The sequence below is a fragment of the Anabrus simplex genome, chromosome 2 (genome assembly GCF_040414725.1).
Source record: "Anabrus simplex isolate iqAnaSimp1 chromosome 2, ASM4041472v1, whole genome shotgun sequence".
NCBI classification, from domain to species: Eukaryota; Metazoa; Arthropoda; class Insecta; order Orthoptera; family Tettigoniidae; genus Anabrus; species Anabrus simplex.
In genome coordinates this window covers 759,941,786-759,949,801 of record NC_090266.1, presented here as the reverse complement: position 1 = coordinate 759,949,801, position 8,016 = coordinate 759,941,786, and positions in this window count along the sequence as shown.

Here is an 8,016-nt window from a genome sequence, read left to right as displayed (position 1 = left end):
CTTTTAGAAGAGCAACTTTGATTTTATTATTCCTGCATTCAGCGACATTTATTTTTAATTTATATGTTCAAATCCACGTAGATTAACTTGTCGCAGGGTGGTAATATTGCATTGAAAGTTGGTACAGAAAATTATGTTTGTGTTCTGCATGGAAGTCGCTAACATCTGTGGCTACGAGGGTGAATCAAAATGTAAGTTACACTTCCAAGTCATGGCCACTTGTGAAACCACCTACACATAGGCAACATGGCTATGACAACATACAATGTAAGTTCAAATTTTCCACATAGTCCCCAAGAGACTGTAAACATTTCTCAGAAAGGTCAACCAACTTTTCGATTCTGGATGCATAGAAATCCCCTCCAGAGCTATGTAACCACCTAGAGACAGCTGCTGTCACCTCCTCATCATTTCTGAATCATTATCCACCGAGATCCTTTTTCAGCTTACTGAACACATAATAATTGCATGGCGCTAAGACTGGACTGTTTAGAGGATGTTGCCATACCTCTCACTTGAATCACCGCAGCAGTTTGGACATTTGGTGGACCATGTGAGGTGTTGTGTTATTGTGCAAAAAAATCACTGCTTTTCTTTAATTGCCTTATGCAATCGGTTCAATGTTTGACAATACGAAGCCGAGTTGATTGTCGTACCTTTCGGCATAAATTCCCGTGCACCACACCCTCCATGTCAAAGAACAATGTCACCATTACCTTTCCTGCTGAAGATTCTTTCCTTCTTTCGTGATGGTGATGGGATATGCATCCATTCCATTGATGTTCTCTTTGTTTTGGGGGTAAAGTGGTGGACCTACATTTCATCCCCTGTGGTGATTTGCTGCCAAAACTCTTTGCCCTCCACAGAATACCATCGCAAAAATGCCAGTGATGATTGGAAATGTTGTCCTTTGTTAACATTGGTGAGCAGATGTAGGATCCATCTTTGACACAGTTTACAAAATCCAAAGTGCTGCTGAACAGTGGAGAGCACACTGCCATACGAAATGTTCAACATGCTGGCAATTTCCTGCAGTGTTATGCGCCAATTCTCTCTAATTATCCCATCCACATGGTCAACATTTACAACGGTACTGGACGTTGAAAGCCTGCCTTCGCGATATTCATCCGTGAAATCCGTGCGTACGGCATCAAATTGCTTATACCTCTTTACAATACCTGGGCGAGAAATTGCACACTCACCAAGTACAGCAGTGATTTCATGATAAATGTCTGTGTAATTGACCTGTTTAGCCCATAGAAATCTTATCGTTTCATGCACCTCCAATTTGGAGTGAACATCTACTTGACGTGCCATTGAGCCTAGCCCGCTCTGCACACACAAGACGACGGGATACCTCACCAACCTTACTATCGGACGTGCTAGCAGTTACTGTAGCTTGCTCAGCACTGGCCATGGTCACGACACGTTGCGTGCTCTCGCAGCAAGCTAGTGTAACTTATTTTTGATTCACCCTCGTACTATTCGCTTTTGTGCATTACTGCACTCTAGTGGTTGAAATGTGTACTACTGAGTCAGAACACTCTTGGCTCTACATTAAATGTAACAATCGTGTAACAAACGAACACCATAGTCTTATGTACTGTAGCATATGTGCGGAGGGCAGAGTCAGTGTCAGTCTGAATTGGTGCCAAGCTTTAGAAAAGTACTGGCAGATTGCATGCCATTACTGCATTCGTTCAAATGAAACAATGAGAGTAGGTATGCCATAAACAATCTCTTATATACTTCTCTCAAGGATTTCCCTTTTCTTACTCTTCATTGATGGTCTCATAGCACAATGGCATTACACCATAAGCCGCCCATCAGGGGAGTTCAATATCATATTGGATTTCTGAGAGACTCAGCAAACCTGTTACGTTCATGAGGCTAAAATGTCAACTTTAGAAAATCTTGAAGTAAAATGCAAAAATGCAAACTCTTGTCCTCATTCCGAGGTGGCGCAGCTCTTTTCAGGCACACGCTAATTGGAGGTGAGCTGCATGTACCATTTCGACCACATACCACCCCTCCTGCCATTCTTAAATTTCTGGCAGTACCGGGAATCAAATGCTGGCCCCCAAGGCGGCAGCTAATAACACTAACCATTATGCTATGGAGGTGGACCTTGAAGTAAAAGAATAATGAATATCGGATCCCATGTGTCCTGACTGACAATAATACAGGCCATGACAATAATCCTGTATTATACTACAAATACATTAGTAGAAAATTGCCCTAATGTGTCTTTAATTGTCTAGGATTTCAACATTTGTCCTACTCCAAACTATTGGGTAATCCCGTTCTTAATCCATTTCAAATATTCTGGGAAGATAATTTATTTATCAAACTCTAGTCATGTTCGAGCATATCTTTCCATTAAGTTCAACATTCAGCCGAACTAAAACATGATCTAAATGGGAGTTGGAAGGGCAATTCAAGTGCTTTTTGACAGAACAAATCAAAATGTTTAATGTGTAAAGCAATTCCAGCCAATCTTTTGAAACACTCTGAGGGTGATGAAAGACATGTATGGGCATGCATTCGACACTTATTTTTAACTGTTTGAACATTTTGATCCCAACATTACACATCCAAATTGATCATTTCAGTACTAAAGTAATCACCATAAAATGATCAATTGAGACTAAAAACATCTCTCAATTCACCTCAGAAAATTTATCTGTCTCTATAGAAGAATCGAATCACTCACCAGAATGAAGTTTTTTTTTTTTTTGCTAGTGGCTTTACGTCACACTGACATGGCGACGATGGGATAGGAAAGGCCTAGGAGTTGGAAGGAAGGAGCCATGGCCTTAATTAAGGTACAGCCCCAACATTTGCCTGGTGATGTGAAAATGGGAAACCATGGAAAACCATCTTCAGGGCTGCTGACAGTGGGATTCGAACCCGCTATCTCCTGGATACAAGCTCTTAGCTGCGTGCCCCTAACCACATCGCCAACTTGCCCGGTAAACGTCTGTTTGTCAATAATTGTAACACAATGTGAGCACACAAGAACTACCTATCACAATCAAACATTACTCAGAAACACAGGCAAATTTCATCTTACAAGAGATTACGTGTATTTAAACTGTATGACTATATATAGAATGCTCAAATATATCCCGTTAGAAAAAATTAGGAGTTATTAAACATCCTAATTTATTTCTGATGAATGACATAAATTCATTAACATTGCAATCTTAATAGATGAACCTCTGGACTCGTCTTATTTTCTTCCGACCGAGCGAGTTGGCAGCATGATTAAGTTGCATATCTGTGAGGTAGCATTACGAAGATAGAGGGTTTGAATCCCACCATTAGCAGCCTCAAAGATGGTTTTCCATGGTTTCCCATTTTGACAGGACAGGCAGGGAAAGAAAAAGGCAGTCAGGAGGGCCACTTCTTTACCATGCAAACATAATAATTAGGCCTATCAGAACCACTTAAATCCCTTCTTAATTATTCAGATTTTACTCCTTTAATCTTTAATGATTTTACTGGTATTATACCAGTATATCATTGATGTACATCTGTACTGGTATGCACATCCTAATACAAAATAATACAGGTAGTAACTTTGTATGGTTTCCTATAGCAGTACTGGCAAATACCAAAATAATACCAGTATTTTACCAATATTTTCTGTAGCTGGTTCTGCCCTGCTTATTTTATCTGCTGCAGTTAAATGCATTGCATTAATTTCTCGGATGACTGAAGATAGTAGCATGTGGAATTGTTACACTGTTGCTCCATGTAGGACTAGGAACATCTCTAATATGAACCTGAAATATGTGTAAAATCTTGCCTGATGTGCTCGAATAAGTATTTTGGGTCTAGTATAGGCACCAGGGCCCATTGATCAAGGTTCTCCCCTAACATTTTTGATGAGAGTGTTGAAATGTCTGCAATGCCCAAATTTATTGTAGCCACTGTTAGTGCCATATTTTAAATATTAAACCTCCAAGTGATTTGCTTTTTAGGCCTTGCTATGAAGGACTGTATGACCATAAAATACAGCCATATTAGCATGAAGTTAACCTTTAACAAGCGAGACATTGACGGTTAAAAAATTGTTGAATTCATTATTTAATTTTTTAAAACAATATCTTCAATGATACATCATACCCATACCTGATGAAGGTAACGTGGTTTACCTTGACAGCCATGACTCATACTTTCTAAAAGTAGAACTTGCAGGATACTAGAACTGTTATTATTGCAATGAAAGATCTATAAACAGGATGAAAAAGTCAATAGAATAGTATGATACAGTAGAAAAAAGATATTCTTCATGATGCTAATTGAAGTAACCACTCATGATTTCAATTCAAAAAGAAATCATCCATAACTGAGATATGTATGGGGTGAAAGTACTCTTAATGGCTTTCTACTATTCCTTTCAACAAGCAAAAATTAGGCAAAAGGTTTTGATGCTTTCCTACGTTCCATGAATTACAGTTATTTTTATTTTAAATCAGTGTATTATTAGTATGATGAATGTAAATGGCACTTTACAGTTTTAAGTTGTGAATAGACATCTGTTTAATGGCGTGGAAGAATCTATTTTTAAAATTATTTATTAGTATAGCATCGTTCTGTCACCACCACCACCGTCACCACCACCACCATCATCAGTAATCGATTTACTCATTTCTGAGTGTCGTGACCTCACTGGTTTTTTCTCTATTTCTGCTGTAGCATTGCCATCCCGAATGATGCTCGGCTTTCCACAGGGCACATTGGGAAGGTAAACCAGTGATAGTCTTCACTTGTCCCATAGATATGGTTGCAATCATTCCCCCTGGTCTACTGCCCTCAACTTTCCCTTTTGTGATCAACTTCTTTCATTGATGTGAGAAGAAAGGCATTTTAAAATCTTCAGCTCCTGAAATATGAATGCATTGGTTCTTCTTACAGTCCAAGGCTTACACAGCATTCTTCACCTGCACCACATTTTGCAAGCGTTCAAATTCCAGGTGTCACAGCCATATGAGAAAAAAGACCATATAAGAGTTTTGACAAGACAGATATTTGTATCATTAGTTATTCCCCTTTTTTGCCCAGATCTTAGTTAATTTCTTCATAGTGACTCATCCTAGCAAAATCCTCCTCTTTATCTCCTTCTCAGAACTTCCCATATGACTGCTTTCTGACCCGAGATACATGAAGTCATAATCCACCTCCAGCTCTTTCAAATGACCTGTGAGCTCTACTTGTGCTGCTCTGTCAATCACCATGAGTTTGGTCTTACCAACGATTTTTCTTTTTTCTTTTTTAATTTTATAACTTGCTTTACGTCGCACCGACACAGATATGTCTTATGGCAATGATGAGATAGGAGTGGGAAAGAAGCAACCATTGCCTTGAATAAGGTACAGCCCCAACATTTGCCTGGTGTGAAAATGGGAAACCACAGAAAACCATTTTCGAGACTGCCAACATTGGGGTGCGAACCCACTATCTCCTGAATGCAAGCTCATAGCTGTGCAATCCTAAGTACATGGCCAACTCGCTCGGTACAGCCTTGTGTGATGCCATGGGACATGCTGAAGTATTTCGAGATCTCACCATCTACCTTTGTAACAGCAGTGTTACAGTCATATAGACCTTTCACCTGTGATATAAGATGAGGTGGGACACCAAATTCAACAAGCACTTACCACAACTTTTCCCAAGCAACGCAGTCAAAGGCCATTTTTTATAGTCGGGGGGTGCAGATAAAAATGGGTAGAAAACTCTGGAGCATTTCCTATTATTTGTCTCAGGTTAAGAATCTGCTCTTGTGTTCCTTTACCCATGACGAAGCTGGCTTGTTCTTTGGAGATCTGAGGCTGTATGTAAACTTTTAGGCAATGATTTATGATGTATAAGAGGATTTTACAGGCATGTGATATCAGTGCAATGGTATGATAGAGCAGTTTCTGACTGTTGTCCAATATTTTGGCCATTCTCTAGTACTCCATATTCTATGACACAATGAATGAAAGATATTATCAATACTCAGAGCTTTATTATCCTTTAGATGTTTAATGGTATTCTCAGTTTCACTGCATAGAATTATAAATTCTGTTTCAAGGAGCTCTATTGACTTCCACCCGAGGTGTTGTCATTATCTTTTGAACATAACTTTTCACAATGTTTTTCCAACCTTTCATGGCTGCTTTCTTGTCTCCAGTCAGGTTGCCATTTTCATCATCTACCATCCAAGTGTGAGGTTAAACTTCCAGGTGATACTGGATAATTTCTTGAATAGTTCTCTTGTTTGGTTGGAGTTCTGATGTTGTTCTATCTCATCACACATATGATTTTAGGAATTGTGACCTATCTCTCCTGTAATTTCTTCTAAAGCAGTTTGGATGCCATTTTTCTTCAGAGTTCTCCTCTCTTCAATCAGCTGCAGTGTGGTGTACGGTAACCAAGGTAGTTTTGCAGCTGGCAACATCTTTGCAGACTCTAGGGCGGATGAGGTAACCAGTTCTTTTATTCCTATCCTAAATTTGGGATTCTTATTCAGTCTCATCTGAATGAAATTCTTGTAGTTTTGTTCTTATACATTCTCCAAACTCTTGAATAGTTTCCCTATCAGTTTTGTTCTGTAGATACTATATCAAATATATACTTAAGTAAAGATGAAATACTTAGTCATAAATAAGATACCTATGCCTCCAGCTATTGTTACAGTAAACAATCAGCCAACAGACAGTATCGCAACATATCCGTATTTAGGTTTCACATTTGGAAGATAATCCATGAAGATAAAACACCTACTATGCTGCCACGACCTAAAACTTGATCTGAAAAATGGGGTAGTAAGACATTATATCTCCTCGACACATTTATACGGTGTTGAAACATGAACACTTTCTGCAGCTGCAGAGAAGAAGAGCAAGCTTTAGAAATGTGGATGTATAGGCAGATCTTGACAATCTTGTGGACTGACTACATCACAGATGTTGATGTTCTTCAAAGAATGAGCTCTGAACCTCAATTGATGATGCTTATTTAAAAGAAGCAGCTTCAGTTTCTTGGGTACATTGTAAGAAATGAGGAAAAATATCGCCTTCTACAAGTTATAATGAAAGGTGAACTAGAAGATAGAAGAGAAGTGGGTAGTAGAAGAATTTCTGGGCTGATGAACTTAAGGGAATTACACTTGCTTTCACACATATGCTGATTGACTAAATATATTCTGACAATTGAGACAGTGAGAGAAAGTGTGGGCTATGCCAGATTTAGACAGAACTGAGATATTTTGAGTTTTTTTGTTGTCCTTAATAAGGAAGAAAATGATCCTGTTAACATATATTTTTTTACCATCTCATGGTATACTTTTCAAACTCATTAGGACAATTATTTACAGAATGTAATTCCATCATTTAACTTTCTGCTTAGGCCATTTCCACCTGCAAACAAACAAAATAACAATGCATTACAATAGATAGATCTGCTCTGTAACATTAACTCCTTTTCCGCCTCTTTTTTTGTCACAAAGTTTTCTGTCCTCCAACTAATTATGATATCACATGGAAAGAAGTATAATTCCATCATTCTTTCCATCTATCCACTTTTCTATCAGTCTAACTCAGTTCGTACCCAAAAATCACCTTCATTACACGATTACTATAGATCTCTTGTCCCTTCATAAAAGGTATTTAGATCTTCATATAAATCAAATATTGAACTAGTGCCATGGTAAACAAAATATTTCAGTACCTTCATATATTGGGGTCTTCCTCGTCATCCTCAGCCATACTCGAGTCATCTGGCTGGAATGCATGGCGATTCTGTGGTACATATGGTAGAAGACGCATCATATCCTTATATTCAACTTTATTCATTTTTCTTCCTGTAGGATGGGAATATTTCAGAGAATATGTGAAAGATACGTGCCTTCTTCTTGAATTGTCACCAATTCTATACTTTGAGTAAATGCTACTACATTCCTGCCGACTTATCAGTTAAAATAAAAACATGTTGTGCATTATAGTTACCAGTTTTATAGAGAACACA